A 20,000-nucleotide genomic window follows, 5' to 3' on the forward strand; every position below is an offset into this window, starting at 1 on the left:
TTTTCTTCGTGACTGCGTATGCGCGAGTCCTTCACATGACAGCTTGTTTATGTTAAGAATAAGAAGGATTTGAACAGAATTTTTAAATGCGTGGCAAGGTGGTCTAATGGCTATCGTACGTGATTCATTGCCTTTAGTTTTTGGTTTCGATCTCGGCTCGGGTATGCTTTTTTTTATTATTTATAACTAGCATGGGTGCCCGGCGTTGCCCGGGTGTTTGGAGGAATGTGTTGAGCAAAACAAAAAAAAAAGTGGTAGTAGGAAGGCAGACTCGAACCCGTGCCGCGAAGGAGGAAAGGAATGTGAAAATAAACCTGACGTCTTTGCTGTTACGACCACTGCTAAACCGGAAGTGACGTAGGTTTAAATTAAGGCTAGATAATCGAAAAGAGGGGATGACTTTCGAAAATATCGACGAAAAAAAGCGAGCCCTCGCTGTAGAAAAGTACCCAGTTGAGGGTGAAGAAATTAATGTTTTTAGCCAATTTTTCTGTATTTATCGTCTGAAGGGTCGAGCTTTAAAACGATACTGATTTCCTGAAAATCCGTCGCCTCTGTGGAAAGTTTTAGGCAAACATGCAAACATACATACATAGATTTATATATTTGTAGCTCAAATTTTCGACCCAAACCGATTAAAGGGCTTGCCCTATCTCTGAATACCCTTTATGTAAAATTTCAAATTTTAGACCAGAAATTGTCTGAGTAATTTTGTAGAGACCGCAGAGATCAAATTTTTTAAACTTTGACTTCTATTATGACCCCTTAACATTTATTGTTTCGGGGCTCAAATCAAGTTATTAAGTTAAACCCATGTCCAAGGAACCTATATCTAAAATTACAAGTGTTTGGACCCAAAATTGTCGGAGGAGTTTGGTAGAGTTCTGAAAGCTCAAACCGTTTTACTTTGACCTCTTAACAGCCAAATTTCTGGCCTAAAACTGATTACAAAGATTTTTCCCAAATCTCAGTACTCTTTATATCAAATTTCGAGTCTGTTGACTGAAAATTGACAGAGTTATTGTGTTGGAAAATGTACGCAGACATACAGCCAGAAAGACACTTTAACTTTTATAGATATATAGATAAGTGAACTGTTTACTTTTCATGTGAGCATTATTTTTCTAAATAATGCTCATATGGACATGTGTCAGCTTTTTTCATTTTTTTTTTGTTTGTTTGTTTTTTTTAACTTTATTTTTCATAGGTATTCAACGTTACGCTTAATACCGGGCAACGCCGGGTACATCTGCTAGTATCTATGCGAGACTTTATTATAGCGTGGAAGATAGTTTTACATTATTTCTGTTTTTACTTTGACGATAACAACCGTGTATGTTGTCATTTTCTGACTTTGCTGCATTGTCTTCGATGATAATGAATTCATTCGTTGTTATCTGTCCCTCTAGAATGGAATTAGTTATTTGATGTTTCTCTATTTGACCGACGGGAACTGTATGGAGTGTGAAAGGGATGATTGTCGATCCATTGCGGGGATCGAATATCTCCATTCGGCGTAATCGAATAATAGATTCTTGGTCAATACTCTCGAGATATTTTTGATCATGTTACTCCATGCTTAGCTTACATCAAAGGACAGACCTTCCATTCTAAGCCGAAACTTATTTCTTATTAGTCATCCCCCGCGTTGTTTGTCGCTCTTAGGCTTAATAGCATTTGAGTAGAGTTCAGTTACCTGGGGATTATCGTGAAACGCGTTTGAAGCAGTGAAACCACTGCGCGCACGCATGTGCGTAGATTTAAACGAAATAAGATAATAAGTAATTGTACGATCGAAAATATTATTATATTGATTTTGATATTTACAAGAAAATAGTGCAGCGCAGAATACAAATACAGAACGACGCAAAGAAAATGCACCGTTGCACAACCATATATGAAAGAGTTTAAAATATAAAATGAAAACCTCTGACCTTCTTCAGATGTATCTTATCAAACTCAGGAATGTTTCTGCCGAACTCGGGAATTTGGACGGAATTTTGAGCGGAACCCTTTATTTACTTCACGGGGGTAGTGTGCTCTAGACTGGATAGAGGTCCTAAGTAATTAGCGAATGTATTTTTTTCGGTCGCCCACATTGAGGCTTGAACCTTCAACTTTCAGGAAAATATCACTTTTACAATTGATTTTTCGAAATACTCTAACCACTGTTCCACGGGTCCTTGCGAGACAAGAGCACGCTACCCCCGTGAAGTAAATAAAGAGTTCCGCTCGAAATTCCGTCCAAATTCCAGAGTTCGACAGAAACATTCCCAAGCTATATTAAATACACCCATGACGCTTGTTGATAAAGTGTAAAAGAAGAATAAAAAGGACTGAATGGATGCGCAAAATTTCATGGATTAAATATTTTAATTAAGAGAACCGTTACACAGCCCTTTTGATCTTCAGGATCAGAAGGTGGTGACTGTTTTCGCTATTTTATTGTTGAATAACGTGTTATTATTTATTATGCTGTTCGATATTAGACGGACAACACCCAGTGATCTTGCAAAAATAGTTGACATTAAGAATCACTGTTTAGAGAAATAAAACTGGTCACTGGAATGTAAAAATAAGTTTTAGCGAAAATGTTTAGAAAGTTAGCTTAGCTACATATAAACAAAATATGCGGTAGATTGACCTTGAGCACTTAGCATACGTGACCGTAGATGATGCGTTAATGAGACGTGTCATTGGATAACTTACGTCACCGGAACTCAAGAATAAAACATATCCTTTTGCGGATGACGTACTAACAGGCCAAAAATTAAAGTTGAGAGTCTAGGAGTTGTCGGCAAACCGGGCAGACGTGCATTGGTACGAGCTCCGAAAGCCTAGAAGTGAGGCTAGACAAAGACAAGCATGTAAACACGTAAGACAGGCTCCTGAGGACCCCGAGACAAAATCTGAAATAAATTTATATGTATAAAATATAAAATGTTGTCCTGTAGTTGCTCATAATCACGCATGTAAAGACAAGTTTCAGGTATGTCTCGTTGTTTCAGGTATGTGTTCGTATGATGTACATTGTCACAGAGGCCAGCGGTTGAAGACAGAGGACATCCGGACAGAAAGGTATGAAACTTCTTCCATATTTCCCACCAGCTATGTAATATAAACACTTTTGATGCCCCGTTATTCAACACATACACTTTTTGATACTGTGACTATATAACAACGCTACCCACTAAAACCTACTTAGAAATAAAAATAAAACCACCAAAAACAACCCCTCTGCAGCCTCTTTCCCACAGAAGAGATGTCGCGGGTCTATCTCTGCTCTATCATTATTTTCATGGCAAGTGCTCGTCTGAGTTCGAACGTATGGACCCTCTTGCCAAACTTTCACAAAAAACACTCGATTAGCTATACATACTATCAGCAGTTCCCCTTACTTTGTGTCTAAATCTAAATGCAGGTTCCACGAACACGGCTTATTTCTTAGACTTCCACGCCTGTGGAAAAATTGTTCCATTGGCCTACTTCCCTAATGTAATAACTTCGTGTTGAGCCGTGCCTTTAAATAATTTAATTGTACTCAACTTACATCATTAACAATTACTGAACTATCACCTTACATTCATTAATCCTTATCCTTGAGTGGCTTTCAGGCCTTGATAAGTGGTGACTCCCTTGTCAAAAAGATAGCGAAAAAAATCCTAAAGGCGATCGTGAAAATCGAACGCGCCCGATATGACTGAAAAAAAAAGGAGTTATCATCATAGACTCGTTAACTTGCTCATAAAGTCGAGAAAATGAATAAAATTAATTTAATAATCCCCTCCTTTTTAATAGACATGTACTGAGAATAATTTGTTGCATATATACAGTGATGATCATATTTATTGGCACGGTAAAATAACAGTTAAATTTTGTCTAATAAATTCTAAAAAAGGGATTAAATTAAAGAAAATAACAAAGTATATTATGTATTTTTAACTGGCCTTTCCGATGCAGCAATCGGATTTTAGAAAAAATAAATAACAAAGGAACAACAAACATAATTGCAAAAAACCCTTGTTCAAAATTATTGGCACGGCTTTGTTTTTCTTTTAGTATCAGTATAATAACAATCAATTTCCGGTTTACGTGCTTTCTGAACTTTTTTATAGCCATATTATGCTTGTTTAACGCTAATTCAGTGAATAATTTTTTTCAGATAATTTTTAGATAGCGATTTATTTAAACTATTATAAGTGACTAAATTATAATTTTCAATCGCCATGGTTAAAACTAAGGAACACAGTGAAGACGTCAGGAAGCTTGTTGTAGCATGCCATACCAATGGGGAGGGCTATGATAAGATTTCAAAGAAGCTAAACCTTCCCAAATCCACTGTTAGAGCCATAATAAACAAATTCAAATCGCAAGGCCACGTTATGAGTTTAGAGGGTAGAGGGAGAAAAAGGATTCTTTCCCCAAGAGATGAACGGAAAATTGTTCGACAAGTAAAACAAAACCCAAGGATCTCTGTTGGGGAGATTGTTGATGAACAGAGCACATCTGGAGTGAATGTATCTCGACATACAGTTGGTAGAGTTTTGAAGAGAGCTGGTTTAAAAGCATGTCGTCCGAGAAAGACTCCCTTATTGAAGCCTATGCACCTGAAAGCAAGGCTAGCCTTTGCAAAACGTCATATTGATAAAGATGTTGCATTCTGGAAACGTGTTCTATGGACTGACGAAACGAAAATAGAGTTATTTGGCCATAATAAAGTGTCTTATATTTACAGAAAATCTGGCGAAGCTTTCCTGCCTAAGAACACCATACCCACAGTGAAGCACGGTGGAGGCAGTTTGATGTTTTGGGGATCCTTTGCTGCCTCTGGACCAGGGCGACTTGTTAAGGTCACAGGTAGCATAAAAAAGGAAGATTATGTTAAAATATTGGATGAAAACCTGAAAGACTCTGCTAAAGAGCTCTCACTTGGTCGTCGTTGGTGGTTCATGCAAGATAATGACCCAAAGCATTCGGCTAAACTGACTAAGAAATGGCTTGAGGACAATCATATTAATGTTTTGGAGTGGCCATCACAAAGCCCAGACCTTAATCCAATTGAAAATTTATGGAGAACATTAAAATTGAGGGTAATGCAAAGGAAGCCTAAGAATCTTATTCAATTGGAGGATTATTGTCAGGAAGAGTGGGCTAAAATTACTACTGAAGAGTGCAACAACTTGGTTGCAAACTATGAAAAGCGACTGAGGAAGGTAATCAAGGCCAAAGGCTATACAATTGATTATTAAATAAATCGTGCCAATAATTTTGAACAAGGGTTTTTTGCAATTATGTTTGTTGTTCCTTTGTTATTTATTTTTTCTAAAATCCGATTGCTGCATCGGAAAGGCCAGTTAAAAATATAGGCACCGCCAAAAATGGCCGCAAAATCAAGTTGTTGTTGTTTTTTAAAACTAAATTACATTTATTAAAATCCATTATTTCTGAGTAACTTTTTTTTTTCCAGAAAGATAAAACCCTGAATTTTATCATATAGAAAACAGAATAATGTAAAACTTTTTCTACTATTTTTAATTCAATTTTAAATGTTAAATTTTCCCAAAAAGTTAACAATTGTTATTTTTTGTCTTGCACAAAAAACGTATTTAAATATTTAAAAAAAAGGGTTTTTGAAATAATTTATTTATTCATTTATTGTCTAACTAAGATTTGGGATGATTTTCTAAGAGAATATGCAAAAATATTATAATATAAGTACCTGAATTTCAAATAATTCCACTTATTCATATATGTAACCAGATATTTCGCGTCGCCGAAGAGTTCAGATCGACTCTGTTTACGTTTTCTTTCGATGAGACGAAAACTATGGAAGACTAAACAGGCCAAAAAAACTTATTTTTCAGTGACGAAAATTTCAATGTATTATTAAGCTGAGGCTGGCCAGTACCAGATGGGTGACCATTTGTATGAGTTTGGTTTTTAATGTGTATGTGTGTGGGGGCCAGGCTCCCCAAAATGGGGGAAGGGGGCAATTTAAAGCAGAATAAAAAAAAATTATTTCAGCGCTTTTGGTCCACCGTAGTCGAAAGGCGGCAAACGTTTTCAAACGAGATCAAAAAAAATGATGCTATTTTTAACACAAAGGGCACAATATTTATCGAATTTTTTTTTTTTGTATCGATTATTCAAAGCATGCTCTGTTTAATAATGGTCATGCATTATTCGGCTCGCTAAAAAAAAATTGTTAATTTATTTATCAAAAATTTTAAAATGGCTTTTTTCGTATAAATATAAACAATTTTTTTTTTTTGTTTTGCTTAACTTAAATTAATTATTTTACTTAACATATTCACCGAATTTCACACTTCAAAACTCAAAAGCGGGATAATTAAACACAATCGAAGTTCTGATATTCAGACGTCAAAATAAGGTATGCAAACAATTTTTTTTTTTTTTTTTTTTTAATCTATAATTCTGTCCCTTACAACAACACAATATGTTTTGTTCAGTTTCAGATGATTATTTTAAGCATATTTGTTCCCACTTCAAAACAAGGGGGGGTTTTGTAAGCAAAAAAAAAATATATATAAATATCGTTTATGAAAAATAAGTACACTGTTATAAAGTTCATTCTTCTCCTAATAATCGCTGAAAATTTCGTATTGATCGGATAATTACCTGATTTTTGGTAGATTTTTAAAAAGACGGTCCGTCAAAAAGTACTGACCTGCCCCCCCCCCAGTTTTGGCGGTGCCTATAAAAATACATAATATACTTTGTTATTTTCTTTAATTTAATCCCTTTTTTAGAATTTATTAGACAAAATTTAACTTTTATTTTACCGTGCCAATAAATATGATCATCACTGTATATATATATATATATATATATATATATATATATATATATATATATATATATATATATATATATATATATTGTTGCAAAGGTAATCTTTTCATTATTCATTGCTCTAATACTAATATTTCTGTAAATTCATTTCCAAAGTATAATTCTTGGTCGAACTTATTTTTATTTTTTAATTATGCAAGTAATATTTTGCCAAATTTACTTACGTGTTAATCCTATATCTTCTCTATACAGTAATGCATATTTCAAAATAAATGATGATAGACCGACTAGATGCAGAAAAGCAATAACCAATTTCATTTAATCATAAAGTTTCAGAAATTGAAATATATTAGTTTCTGAAAAGGCATTTTTTTCTCTCGAGCGTTTGACGGTTATTGTTATTTCTTGCTAGTTACATAAGTTATAAATTACCCCAATTTTATTCGATATTTTCAAAGTTCTTTCTCTCTTTTTTTTTTTTTTGGTCCTCAACAAAAGGAGGGTGGACCTGTAAATTCACCCTTGTCCGTTCGTCCGTTCGTCTGCCTGCACTTTTCTAAAAAAAATTACGTCTTGGAATTTTTGGAAATTTTAGCACAAACATTAAACATGGTATGAGTAAAAAAATATAACAGAACGGATTTTCCGGGAAAACTCCGGTTGCTCCCCCCAAGGGTGTCTTTCGTGTTAAAATGGCTAAAATTGAAATTTTGCGCTTATTAAAAAAAATAATGCCTTGGATTTTTGTAAAACTTTCAGAAAGTTGTAACTAACTGATTTCTATATAATTTTGTTTGTCTATACTTTGCGATAACTTTTGTGTTGCCACAGGGGCTCTTTTAAAAACACTCCATTTTTTTTTTAACTATTTTACCATATTTGTCCAAAATTTTCTTTGTATGTCTATTTAGCAGTTGAATTCAATTTTAAATATGTTAAGGCCTTGGGAACTTTTGGAGCTAAATAGAGTGGAGCAAATGATGGACTTAGTCATTTCTTTTTTTTTTTTTTTTTTTTGCACGGTGCAGAACTCAATTTTACATATGTTAAGGCCTAAACCTGCGTGTGTTTATTTTCACCAGGAGTCGACGTCCCCTGGGTATTTTGGGGCTAAATGGGGGGGGGTCAAATGCTGAACGTAGTCATTTTTTATGCCTCGTTCACTGTGCACTAACATGCATGCTTCACTTCATTTTCTTTTTTTTTTTCTTTTTTTTTCTTTTTTGATTGACGAAGTTTTTCCTTTATGTACCATTGTTTCTATGCGTGGGCTTTCATTTGTGCGGATCATATGTACCTGAAATAATAAGAGCTTCGCAGAGTCCCAACCAGGTCTCTCATGTTGGCTATCAAAAAGCCTATGCCGATTAAATCTTTCTTCTAAACGCCACGGATTTTATATTTGTTTGGTGTGATTTTATGGCTTTGTTCGTATATGTGACAACACCAGGCCCAAGTTTATTCCGCCTCTGATTCTGTCACATGGGTAGGATTTGCTCATCCTATATATCGAAATAAGAGTGCACTATCACACACATTGTACAGGTTAGATATTTATCATAAAGAAATGTTGGTAAATTGGATTACTCAAAGGGACGGCTCATCAAGAATATGTTTACGTTTGACTTGAAGACGACCATATTGTAGTCAGCTGAAAAGCAGACAAACGGGAGAGAGTTTCACAGGTGTGAAATTCTAAGAAAGAAACTTTGTTCAGGGAATCTACGTTTAGGTTTAGGCACAGATAAAAAGTGGGGGAAATTTTTGATAATGGCTTCAGCTAGACGATTGTTTTTAGTGAAAGTTTGGCGAGGGGAGGCACAGATTGGAGCTGAAACTAGCCCTTGCCATGAAAATAGCGATAAAGCAGAAACAAGCTCGCAACGTCTCTTTTCTGGGAAAGAGGTTGCAGGAAGATAAATGGCCATCCCCACAAGATTAAGAAGTCTATTTTGAACTATGTAACGGCAGGATAATGTCTTTCTAGCAGCTCTTGCCCAGATGTGGCAATAGTACTCTATCCTTGGACGTACTGGCTCTTATATAGATAGAGAATTACATCAGCAATAATTTTAAATTACATACTTCTAGAGGTTGAACGTTCAATCATCAGTGCAGGTTACACATAAGAAATACAACTGCGAATTACTTCGGACTTCTATCCAGTCAAGACCGGTGCTACAACCGTGGATGAAATAAGTGGTTCTGTTCGAAATTTCCTACAAATTCCCAAGTTCTGAGTTCAACAATTTCTCCGATTCGACAGTGTATACCCGAAGAAGGTCGCAAGTTACATCGACCGAAAAGTTATGAAAATAACACTCAAGATGATAACATTAATTCGAGTAATACAAATTAAAGACGCATTATTAGAAACTCATACTTTGATAGTTTATTTACAAATTGAAGTGCCAGTCTTCAATACTTCTAATAATAAAAGATTTAAATGGCAATCTAAACAAGCCTTTATGCCAAGATTGCACTATTTTTTATAAGGATGATTTTACGAAGAATCTAATAGCGATCTTAATTTTGTTGGTTAGTTGCTTGGTTATTTTTGTTTTACGGCATATCAACCCTTTTCATGATATTTAATGCCGAATCCAAAGATTTTGAAGAAAAAATCTTAATAGAATATATTTGTTGTTTTCAAGTCGGTTTCTATTTAACCCATAGTTGGGACCCTAACAAGTAGGACCGCTCCGAGTCAGAGTGGACCTGGGAGCAATGGCAATTAAAGGGTGGTTCCACACTCCCCAAAGCCCGCAAGCTGGGGCCTCACCATTGGATATAGTCATATTCAGGACCCTTAATTTTGTATTAGGTTTTTATAAAAATATGTTTTATTTACTTTAATTCAACCCAAACAAGGCATATTGTCACGTGGACATAAGGGCTACCATTTGCGACCATGTCGACAGGGAACTATATAGGAAGTTGAGCAGCGATATGTATGTTCACATTTAAGCGTCTGCATATTAGTACAGTCAGAGAAGCAGGAAACAGGGAGGGAATTCCAAAGTCTAGCAGCTAGACAGAATAAACTATTAGAGTAGAAGACTTTTCGGCGTGTAGGGACCTCAACATTGGGGGGGGGGGTAATGCCTACAAAGGTGGGCCGTTGCCCATTCCATTGGACCAATGCATTCAGAGACCTCAAAAGTTATGGGGGATTTTGCCGTTTGTCTGGTTGTTCGGGGATATGTACGCCGAAGGTGGATCAGTGCTATGAGTTGATCAGAGCACGTTCTATAAAGTTTCTGAACCCGACAACGATAATAGATAATAGACGGCCTTTTAATATATTTTAAATAAAAGGCCCTTTAACGAGATTAAAACGAACTTTTCTATAGCAATATTTTATGAGGAATTTAATAACTCAGAAACCAAGTATTTCTAAGTTTATATCAATAGGAATCTTTTTACATTATTTAAACATATATACATTGGACGTGTAAGGCGTTTACAAAAAGGATGTTCTGAGGTGTTTTTTTTAATCGTCTATAACTAGGAAGCCAAGCGTTTCTGGATCTATATCGATAGGAACCTTTTTTTTTTTCATTATCTAAACACATATATCCTGTTACAGATGATACGTGTTAGGTGTTTAAAAATATTGTTTGGTATTTTTGTAATGACTTATAACTCGAAAATCGAGCGTTCTTAAATTAATGTCTATAGAAACTTTTTTTATTATTTACATATATAGAACATAATCTCCAAGTTATGTTCTGGTACTAACAGATTAGGATATCTGAAGATACTGGCTTCCTGTTGCAATATTTTCGACGTATAATGGGGTATATATTTAAATGCTGCCCACATCAGCATTATGTGGCACAAGGCCGGAAAGTGGGAACCCCGCAGGCTCCCTTAAAGGAGGGGCACTCCTGCAATTTTAAAAATTGCCTGAGTAACTCCGTCGGCATTTCCCGGCTGGGGCGCCTCAGACAGCAAGCAATAAACTTGCCCCACCGGAAAGCCCGGTGCCAAGGCCTGGGAGGGTGGACCTCCTAGGTATTACCCAGGCGATGTACCTCAGTCCAACAGGTGTTCGGCCGGTTCCCGGCCCTTCACCTGTTGGGCTGAGTGTCAAGTGACGAATCCTTGACGTGTACTACCCTGTCTCCCTGCAGCCGAAGCCGCTAGGAGACACATCCCATCATCCAAGATGATTCATAACGGGGTATATATTTAAATGCTGCCCACATCGGCAATATTTGGCACAAGGCCGGAAAGTGGGAACCAACCAGGCTCCCCTAAAGGAGGGGCACTCCTGCAATTTTAAAAATTGCCTGAGTAACCCCGTCGGCATTCCCCGGTCGGGGCGCCCCAGGCAGTAAGCGATAAACTTACTCCATCGGAAAGCCCAGTGGCAAGGCCTGGGAGGGTGGACCTGCTAGGTATTACCCAGACGGCGGCCCCTCACCTGTTGGGCTGAGTGTCAAGAACGGATCCTTGACGAGTACTTCTACCCTGCCTCCCTGCAGCCGAAGCCGCTAGGGGACACATCCCATCATCAAAGATTAATAATGGGGTAGTTATTTCGGCAATATTTTGCACAAGGCCTGGAAAGTGGGAACGCTAGAGGCTCCCCTAAAGGAGGGGCTCTCCTGCAATTTTAAAAATTGTCTGAGTAATCCCGTCGGCATTCCCCGGTTGGGGTGCCTCAGGCAGTAAGCAATAAACTTGCCCCACCGGAAAGCCCGGTGCCAAGGCCTGGGAGGGTGGACCTCCTAGGTATTACCCAGGCGGTGCACTTCAGTCTAACAGGTGCTCAGCCGGTTCCCGGCCCTTCACCTGTTGGGCTGAGTATCAAGTGACGAATGCTTGACTTGTACTACCCTGTCTCCCTGCAGCCGAAGCCGCTAGAAGACACATCCCATCATCCAAGATGAATAATGGGGTTGTTATTTAAATGCTGCCCACCTCAGCAATATTTGGCACAAGGCCTGGAAAGTGGAAACCCCGCAGGCTCCCCTAAAGGAGGGGCACTCCTGCAATTTTAAAAATTGCCTGAGTAACCCCGTCGGCATTCCCCGGTCGGGGCGCCCAGGCAGTAAGCGATAAACTTACTCCATCGGAAAGCCCGGTGGCAAGGCTTTGGAGGGTGGACGTCTTAGGTATAACCCAGGCGGCGTACCTCAGTCCGACAGGTGCTGGTCGGTTCCCGGCCCCTCACCTGTCGGGCTTAGTGTCAAGAACGGATCCTTGACGAGTACTTCTACCCTGCCTCCCAGCAGCCGAAGCCGCTAGGTGACACATCCCATCATCCAAAATGAATAATGGGCTAGTTATTTAATTTTCGACCATATCGGCAATATTTGGCACAAGGCCTGGGAAGTGGGAACCCTAAAGGCTCCCCTAAAGGAGGCGCACTCCTGCAATTTTAAAAATTGCCTGAGTAACCCCGTCGGCATTTCCGGTTGGGGTGCCTCAGGCAGCAAGCAATAAACTTTCCCCACCGGAAAGCCCGGTGGCAAGGCCTGGGAGGGTGGACCTCCTAGGTATTACCCAGGCGGTCCAACACTCAGTCCAACAGGTGCTGGGCCGGTTCCCGGCCCCTCACCTGTTGGGCTGAGTGTCAAGTGACGAATCCTTGACTGGTACTACCCTGTCTCCCTGCAGCCGAAGCCGCTAGGAGACACATCCCATCAGCCAAGATGAATAATGGGGTATGATCCCACACTGTCGGACGATTCTATTTATAAACGATGCTGCTAGGAACTTACGAATTAATTCACGTTCTGCTACCAACCAATCAGAAACCAGAATTGCTCCATAAATATTAAACCTTTTCTGTAGCAATTTCACATGCTTTTTCCGTCTCGACACGGTAAGAATATTTTGCTCTGTGGAACTGGCTACTGCAAACAAGTCAGCTCTCAAAACTTGTTTAGAACAACGAACCATCGGAAACTGTTCTGTCTACTGCAAACCAGTCACCTCAAGACCTGTTTAGAACAACGAACCATCGGAACCTGTTCTGAAACTAAACATGGCTTACACTTCTAGACGTCTTAAGACGAAATGCAACTAACATTGATGCTTTTTGTTTTTCTAATTTTTTTTTTGCAAAACTTAATTATGCAAAACCCAAAACAAAAACAACAACCCACCTTCCCCCCTTTTCCTTCTTTCCATTTCCCATTTCTCTTTCTATCTCCCCACTTCCTGACTAGTTTCCCAATTAAAATGTACCAAACCTTAATACTTCCCCCCTCCCATTGCAAAACTCATTCATGTTCTTCAGAGCCGGAACAAAAACAATAAACTCTACTATAAAAACAACCAAACCAAACCAAACACCACAAACTAGCGATTGAAGATACAAAGAGCTTGAAAAATAAAAACCTTCTACAAAATAACTGGATGTAACTTGAATACTGTTTCCAAAATATCTTGATTTGGTATTGAATAACTACAAAAGGTTTAATATGCCGTAAAACAAAACAACCAAAACAATCCAAAGTTGTTTCCAATATTCCAAACATGCTATGTAATATAATATTGTCACGGACAAAGTTAATATTTGAGCCATCAACTCGATATGGATGACATAATTTTGATACATCCTCATAAAACCCGATTAATTTTATGCCGATTTATGTTTATTATCTTTGGGGCACAAGCTTTTAGGTCAAGAAGCTTTCCAAATCTCACCTCAAATATCAAATGCGAATTTACGAGGAATTCACGGGTATGTGATTTCTTGATGCTCGCTATCAAAAGAAAACGCATTATTATTATCCGCCAATTACTCGTATACACGAATTTAGTTTTGACGTTTGACATGAAAAACCAGACCTTTGGGCGAATATATAGATTTGCCGTCCAGAAATGGTACGTGTTTGTACCGTTGTGAAATTACATTATGGAATAGATTTCCGTAAATCTATTTCTCATTGAATTTGAATGGCGAAAATTGCTTGTACAAAGGAAAACCTTGTATGAATGCGACTGCAATGAACACTCTCTTTCTCTCTCTCTGTCTCTCTCTCTGTCTCTCTCTCCCTCTCTCTCCCTCTCTCTCTCTCCACACACACACACACATATATATATATAATATGTATATATATATATATATATATATATATATATATATATATATATATATAAATCCAGGCTTCAGATGTTCAAAAGTAGGGAACTAATGAATACAACGATGTTGTTAGACAGTGCTCGATAACAAGAGCAAAATATTTTTTATTATTTATTCGAATATAAACAGTTACATTTGGTCGCTACAAACAGCCATCTGTTTCAGTCCATGAGTCTTCGTCAGGAGACCTTGAACCATTGGACGCTATAGAAAAAAAAATAGACCTTTTGACGAATATATAGATTTGTCATCCAGAAATGTTACGTGTTTGTACACGGCACAATCACGTTGACACACCGCTCCTCGCCAGATCCCCGAAGTTAAGCAACGTTGAGCATGGCTAGAAGCGATGGGTGACCATTTGGGAAAGCGAGGTGCTGTATGTACCGCGAGGTAAAATACCAAGTAGAGAAACTGGCGTGGTCTATCCTTCTCTCGAGGGTAGATGGGATTCTTTAAAGCCGTGATAAGTACCCTGTCTAGTGATGGCGTCACGATAATAAATACCCTTGATAGTCCTGGCAGTATCAAGTTTTCAACTAACAACAAGATTTGAATTACACTAGAAATTCGTGTAGTAAGTTGAATCTCGGCCACGGCCGCGCTGAATGATGAGAGAGGAGGGAATAGAAAAAAAGAAAAAAAAACTGATCTCTTCTAAAAAAAAAGACAACAACAGTTTCGAGGATATCGAAGGATAAAAATGGAGAAGTCGTATTTCAACTCTTTTGGAAAATCGTTCAATTATTACCACAGCTGGATTTATAGATAATATAAATTTCAAAGTACTATCCTGGGTTCCCGGCGTTGCCCGGGTGTTTGTAGGTGTGTTGAGCAAAAACAATTGTAGTATGAGGCAGGCTCGAACCTGTATTGCGAAGGAGGAAAAGAACGTGAAAAAAAACGTGATGTCTTTGCTGTGGTGCCCATCGCCAAACCGGAAGTGACGAATGTTTAATTTAAGGCTAGTGAATCGAAAAGAGGGGATGACTTTCGAAAATATCGGCGAAAAAAGCGACTCTTCCCTGTAGAAAAGTGGCCAGTTGGGGGTGAATGAATTAATGTTTTCTGCCAAGCTTTCGATATTTGTCGTCCGAAGAGGCAAGCTTCAAAACGATACCGATCTCGTGAAAATCGGTCGCCTCTGTCGAAAGTGTCAGACAGACATACAGATATACATGCATACATTTAACAGAGTATTATAGAAGATTATTAAGTATTTTACCAGAACAGTATGTTGTGTTAGTGAATGGGGGGGGTTTAAACTGAATATCGAGTCTCATTAAGCGTGTCTGTTTATAAGCTAAATTTTTGCGTGTCGATCCATTAGTCGCGTGTCAGAAAAAGTTGAAGGGTTAAGGAGGAAGGGAGTGTTTAATTAAAAAAAAGAAAAAAAAAGAAAGGTGAAATAGATTTAAATAGAGTTAATAACGAATTGAATATGGGGAAAGCAGGAGACCAAAAAAAAGAAGAAAAACAACGCTAAGCGTTTATAGATCCATATATATATATATATATATTCACGAGACATATCTATATACATCCATATACATATGTATGTATACATATATACATGCACACATATATACATAAACATACACGCACGACCATCCCCATAAACAAACATACGTACACAAATTCTACATACGTACATATATATATATATATATATATATATATATATATATATAAATCTATAATATTAAATTTATAAAGTTAAGTTATTAATTAATGAATTATATTTAAATTTACACTCGAAGATCATTATGGTGTTATTATGAGAATTTAAAATTAACCATTAATTTAACTCAATTTTTTATTTTACTCAGAAGGTTTACTGTACACTAAACCTTATGAGTAAAATTTAAAAAATGAGTAAAATTTATCCCTTATGACTAAAATATAAACCTTATGAGTTAAATCTAAACATTATGGAAAAATCTAAACCTTCTGACTAAAATGTAAACCTTATGACTAAAATCTAAACGTCATCAGAAGAATCTAAACCTTATCAAAACGATCTAAACTTTATGACTAAAATCTAAACTTTATGAGTAGAATGATAACACTTATGACTAAAATCCAAACATTATGAAAAAAATCTTAACCTTTTGAGTAGAATCTAAACCTTTTGAGTAAAACCTTCTTGTCAAAATCGTCATTTTAATTGTGATTAAAATATGTTACATGATTTGATTTTAGAAATCGTCTATAAGGCTTAAATTTTACAAAATAATTAAAATTAACGAAATCTTGCTTTATATATTTTTATAGATAAAATCTAATGCAGATCTGATATATTTGATTCTTTAAATGGAAGTTGTGTTCATATTATACCGCACTAAAGTATATTTCAAAACATTCTAAGAAGCTGCAATTTGTGCAATATTTATTAATTAATTTATATTACCTATTGTTAAATTTTTTCGAAAGAAATCGGATGTACTTGAATTTTAACGGAGAACTTCATCTACTTTTTTCCTTTTTTTGCATAAATCTAAAAAAGTAAACAATCAAATATAACCAAGATTAGGACATATTACGCATAGCGGTTGTATTCCAAATTTCACAATGAACGGTCAATTAATTTAGGGGTGATTCGTGCACATACAAACATATAAACATACTTAATTTTATGAAACTAAAGATTGCTATGCATATTAAGTTTATGTTTCTGAAAATTTGAGATGGTGTTTGATAAGTTATATAACTTTCTTTATTCACACTACTTTTTTCGTCTTGAGTGTTATTTGAACAACACTTTAGCCGATATAACCTTTTCTTCGGGTGTCTCTTATCGAATTCAAGAATCTATCTATCGAATTCGTGATTCTATTCACGATGGAATATCAAACGGCACCCTTTATTTAATCTACAACAAGGACCAAGTAAATGTTTGAATGCATTTTTAGTATCGCCCGCCCACCCATCCATCCATCCATCCATCTATCCATCCATAGCCTTGAGCCCTTAGAGACGTATAGACCATCCACAACTTGGTAGATGCTTTTGTAGCGAGAAGTTTTTTTTTTTCGGTATGAGGGTGTTGGCCCCACGCCCAACCTTCCCAGAAGATACATAAAGCGCCTAAATTTCCCAAATGGTTACCCAATTGATACTGACCAGGCTCAACGTTGCTTAACTTCAGTGATCAGGCGAGAACCGGTGTCAGCGTGATTGTGCCGTACAGTATCGCCCGCATTGAAGACTAAACATTTAACATTCAGAAGAATATCACTTACAACTGAATTGCATCTAGTAATTTATCCGTTACGCCACTGGTCCTTGCTAATTTCTAAGCGACACTTTAATTTAGAGGTTAAATTTCAAGCTCAAGTGTGGGCCATACAAGGACTATGATTGCGAATTACTTAAAACTTTAACCCGGCCGGTCCTGGATATGACCTTAAACTATATCCGATGGTGAAGCCCCAGATTGCGGCCTTTGGGGAGTGTGGAGCCACCCTTTAATTGCCATTGATCCCAGGTCCACTCGTCGGAGTGGTAGTATCTGTTAGGGTCCCAACTATGGGTTAAATAGAAATCAATTTGATAAAAAAAGTATTCTATTAAAAAAAATTTCTTCAAAATCACTGGATTCGGCATTAAATAACCTGAAAATGGTTGATATACTGTAAAATAAAAACAACCAACAATCTACCCGGCCATGACTGAAGGAACGAGAGCATTCTACCTCTGTGGATTAAATAAATACAGAAATTCCGTGAAGATTCCCGAGTTTTAGAGTAAGATTTCCGTGTTTCGAAGAATTTCGATTATATCGGACGAAACGATGTGAGAATAACAGTCAAGATGAGAACAGTAGTCCGAATAATAAATGTATGTATGTATGTATGTATGTATGTATGTCTTCCTAAACTTTCGACAGAGACGACGGATTTTCACGAGATCGGTATCGTTTTCAAGCTCGACTCTACAGAAGACAAATATCGAATAATTGGCTCAAAACATTAATTCCTTCACCCTCAACTGGGCACTTTTCTACAAGAACGGGTCGCTTTTTTCGCCGATATTTTCGAAAATCATCCCCTCTTTTTGATTGACTAGCCTTATTTTAAGCCTTCGCTACTTCCGGTTGGACGCAATGGCAAGGACGTCATTTTTTTTTTTTTTTACGTTCTTCTCCTCCTTTGCTATACGGGTTCGAGCCTACCTGCCTACTAACAATTTTCTTTTTTTGCTCAACACACACCTCCAAACACCTGGCCAACGCCGGGCACCAGGTTAGTATATATATATATATATATATATATATATATATATATATAAGTTTGGTGTTATTTGCCTGTTAAAATCTAAGCTACGTTATGAAAGAAAAAGTCCTTACAATTTCTTTGTAAACAGTTGTATTAAAAAGGCAATGCTTTCATCGTCGTTATGAAAAATATCGTTCGACGATAAAAACGGCTTATATTGGTAAATGCATTGCCAAGTGTTCCGCGCCGACTTTCTAAGAAGCAGGCGAGAATGGAATCTCAACTGACAGAAATATTCTTTAAACTCTCCAATGCAGGAAACATTTTACGAATGTCAAGAAGTTCTTAAAAGCCTTTCTTTTGTTTGCGCATATTTTCTATTTTTGTGTCGATCGCTTTTATTCTTAGCGAAACTCCACCTTTTTGGCACTGAAATATTGCCAGGAAATCTCCACTATAATTTCTTTTCTTATACGTTTTCTTGTGAGTGCGATCATTTTGGAACTAATGTGCTTAAGCTATCGATGTATTTATGCTTAAAAGGAAGCTTATGATAATGAAATGTTATAATGCTTGACATGTCACACACACACACACACACACGTACACACACACACACACACACACACACATATATATATATATATATATATATATATATATATATATATATATATATATATAGGCACTTTCAGCGTGTGTGTGTGTATGTGAGTTCGTTCCCCGTAGACTTCGAAACGGATGGGCAGATTTTTATGAAATTTTACACAAATATACTTCATGTGTTTGGGAGTGTTCTTAGATAGTTTTTTTTATTTGAATGCGTTTTATAAATATCGAAAATCGTTAATTGATCATCGAAAAGTCCGATTAAAGGATTTACCACTTTAAAAAGCCTAACATCACAAGTGCATTTGAGAAGTTTTATAACCGCACACGCAGAAGGGCCCGACGTCTAAAATCAGCAGTAGGTTCTTTGATAAGAAAGGGGGGGAGTTCGAATAAATGTTTCTATTTAGGGCACAATTAAACTGTGACACTTGAGCTTTGAATTTTCAACTTTAATTCAAGCCATTATATAAAATAATGTTATAAAATCAACAGTAGATTCTCTACAGTGCAATGTAGACTACAATTTATTATGTACTAAGTAGATGTTTCATTCCGATGAACTGCAGTGGGGTCACCAACTAGAGTAGGTAATCAATCGATTTGATTGAAAAATGGGCAATGTCATCATCGTCCTCATTCACTCCGCGGGGCAACGTCGTTTCCCTGCTAGTACATATATATATATATATATATATATATATATATATATATATATATATATATATATATATATATATATTCTCACTACCTCACTGTTTTGTTCTGTAGACCGTATCTCTGTACCGGTCTTATGACATTTCCAAATGGATGTACGTAAAACTTTCTATGATCAATATCATAGCCACCCTTCTGCCATAGTCAACATGTGGCCCTTTTGTCTCCACACCAACTCGACGACTCCTCGTCTGATGGATCCGCTGACTGTTTCTCTCCCGTGAGGATTTACTACTAATTGGAGCCTTGTCTAATTTTCCCTTATTTTACTCCTTTAAATTTTTAAGCATAAATTTGGGGACCTACAGCAAAACACATTTACTTAAATTTTTATTAGTCGGCTTCTAATTATACAAGACACCTTCTATAATACCGACTCACTCGGATTTCCAAGCCTTGATTTTTAGAACTCATGAAAGACACCGAAAAACATCACCCTTAACTGATTAAACCCCCTTCCCCAGCGCCAAATTATACTGCGCATTTGAATTCCTAACTATGACGGTCACTTGCGTGATTTTTATTCTTGTGTGATTCATTAT

Source organism: Euprymna scolopes, chromosome 14 (genome assembly GCF_053919585.1).
Source record: "Euprymna scolopes isolate OS-2025 chromosome 14, ASM5391958v1, whole genome shotgun sequence".
Taxonomy (NCBI): Eukaryota; Metazoa; Mollusca; class Cephalopoda; order Sepiida; family Sepiolidae; genus Euprymna; species Euprymna scolopes.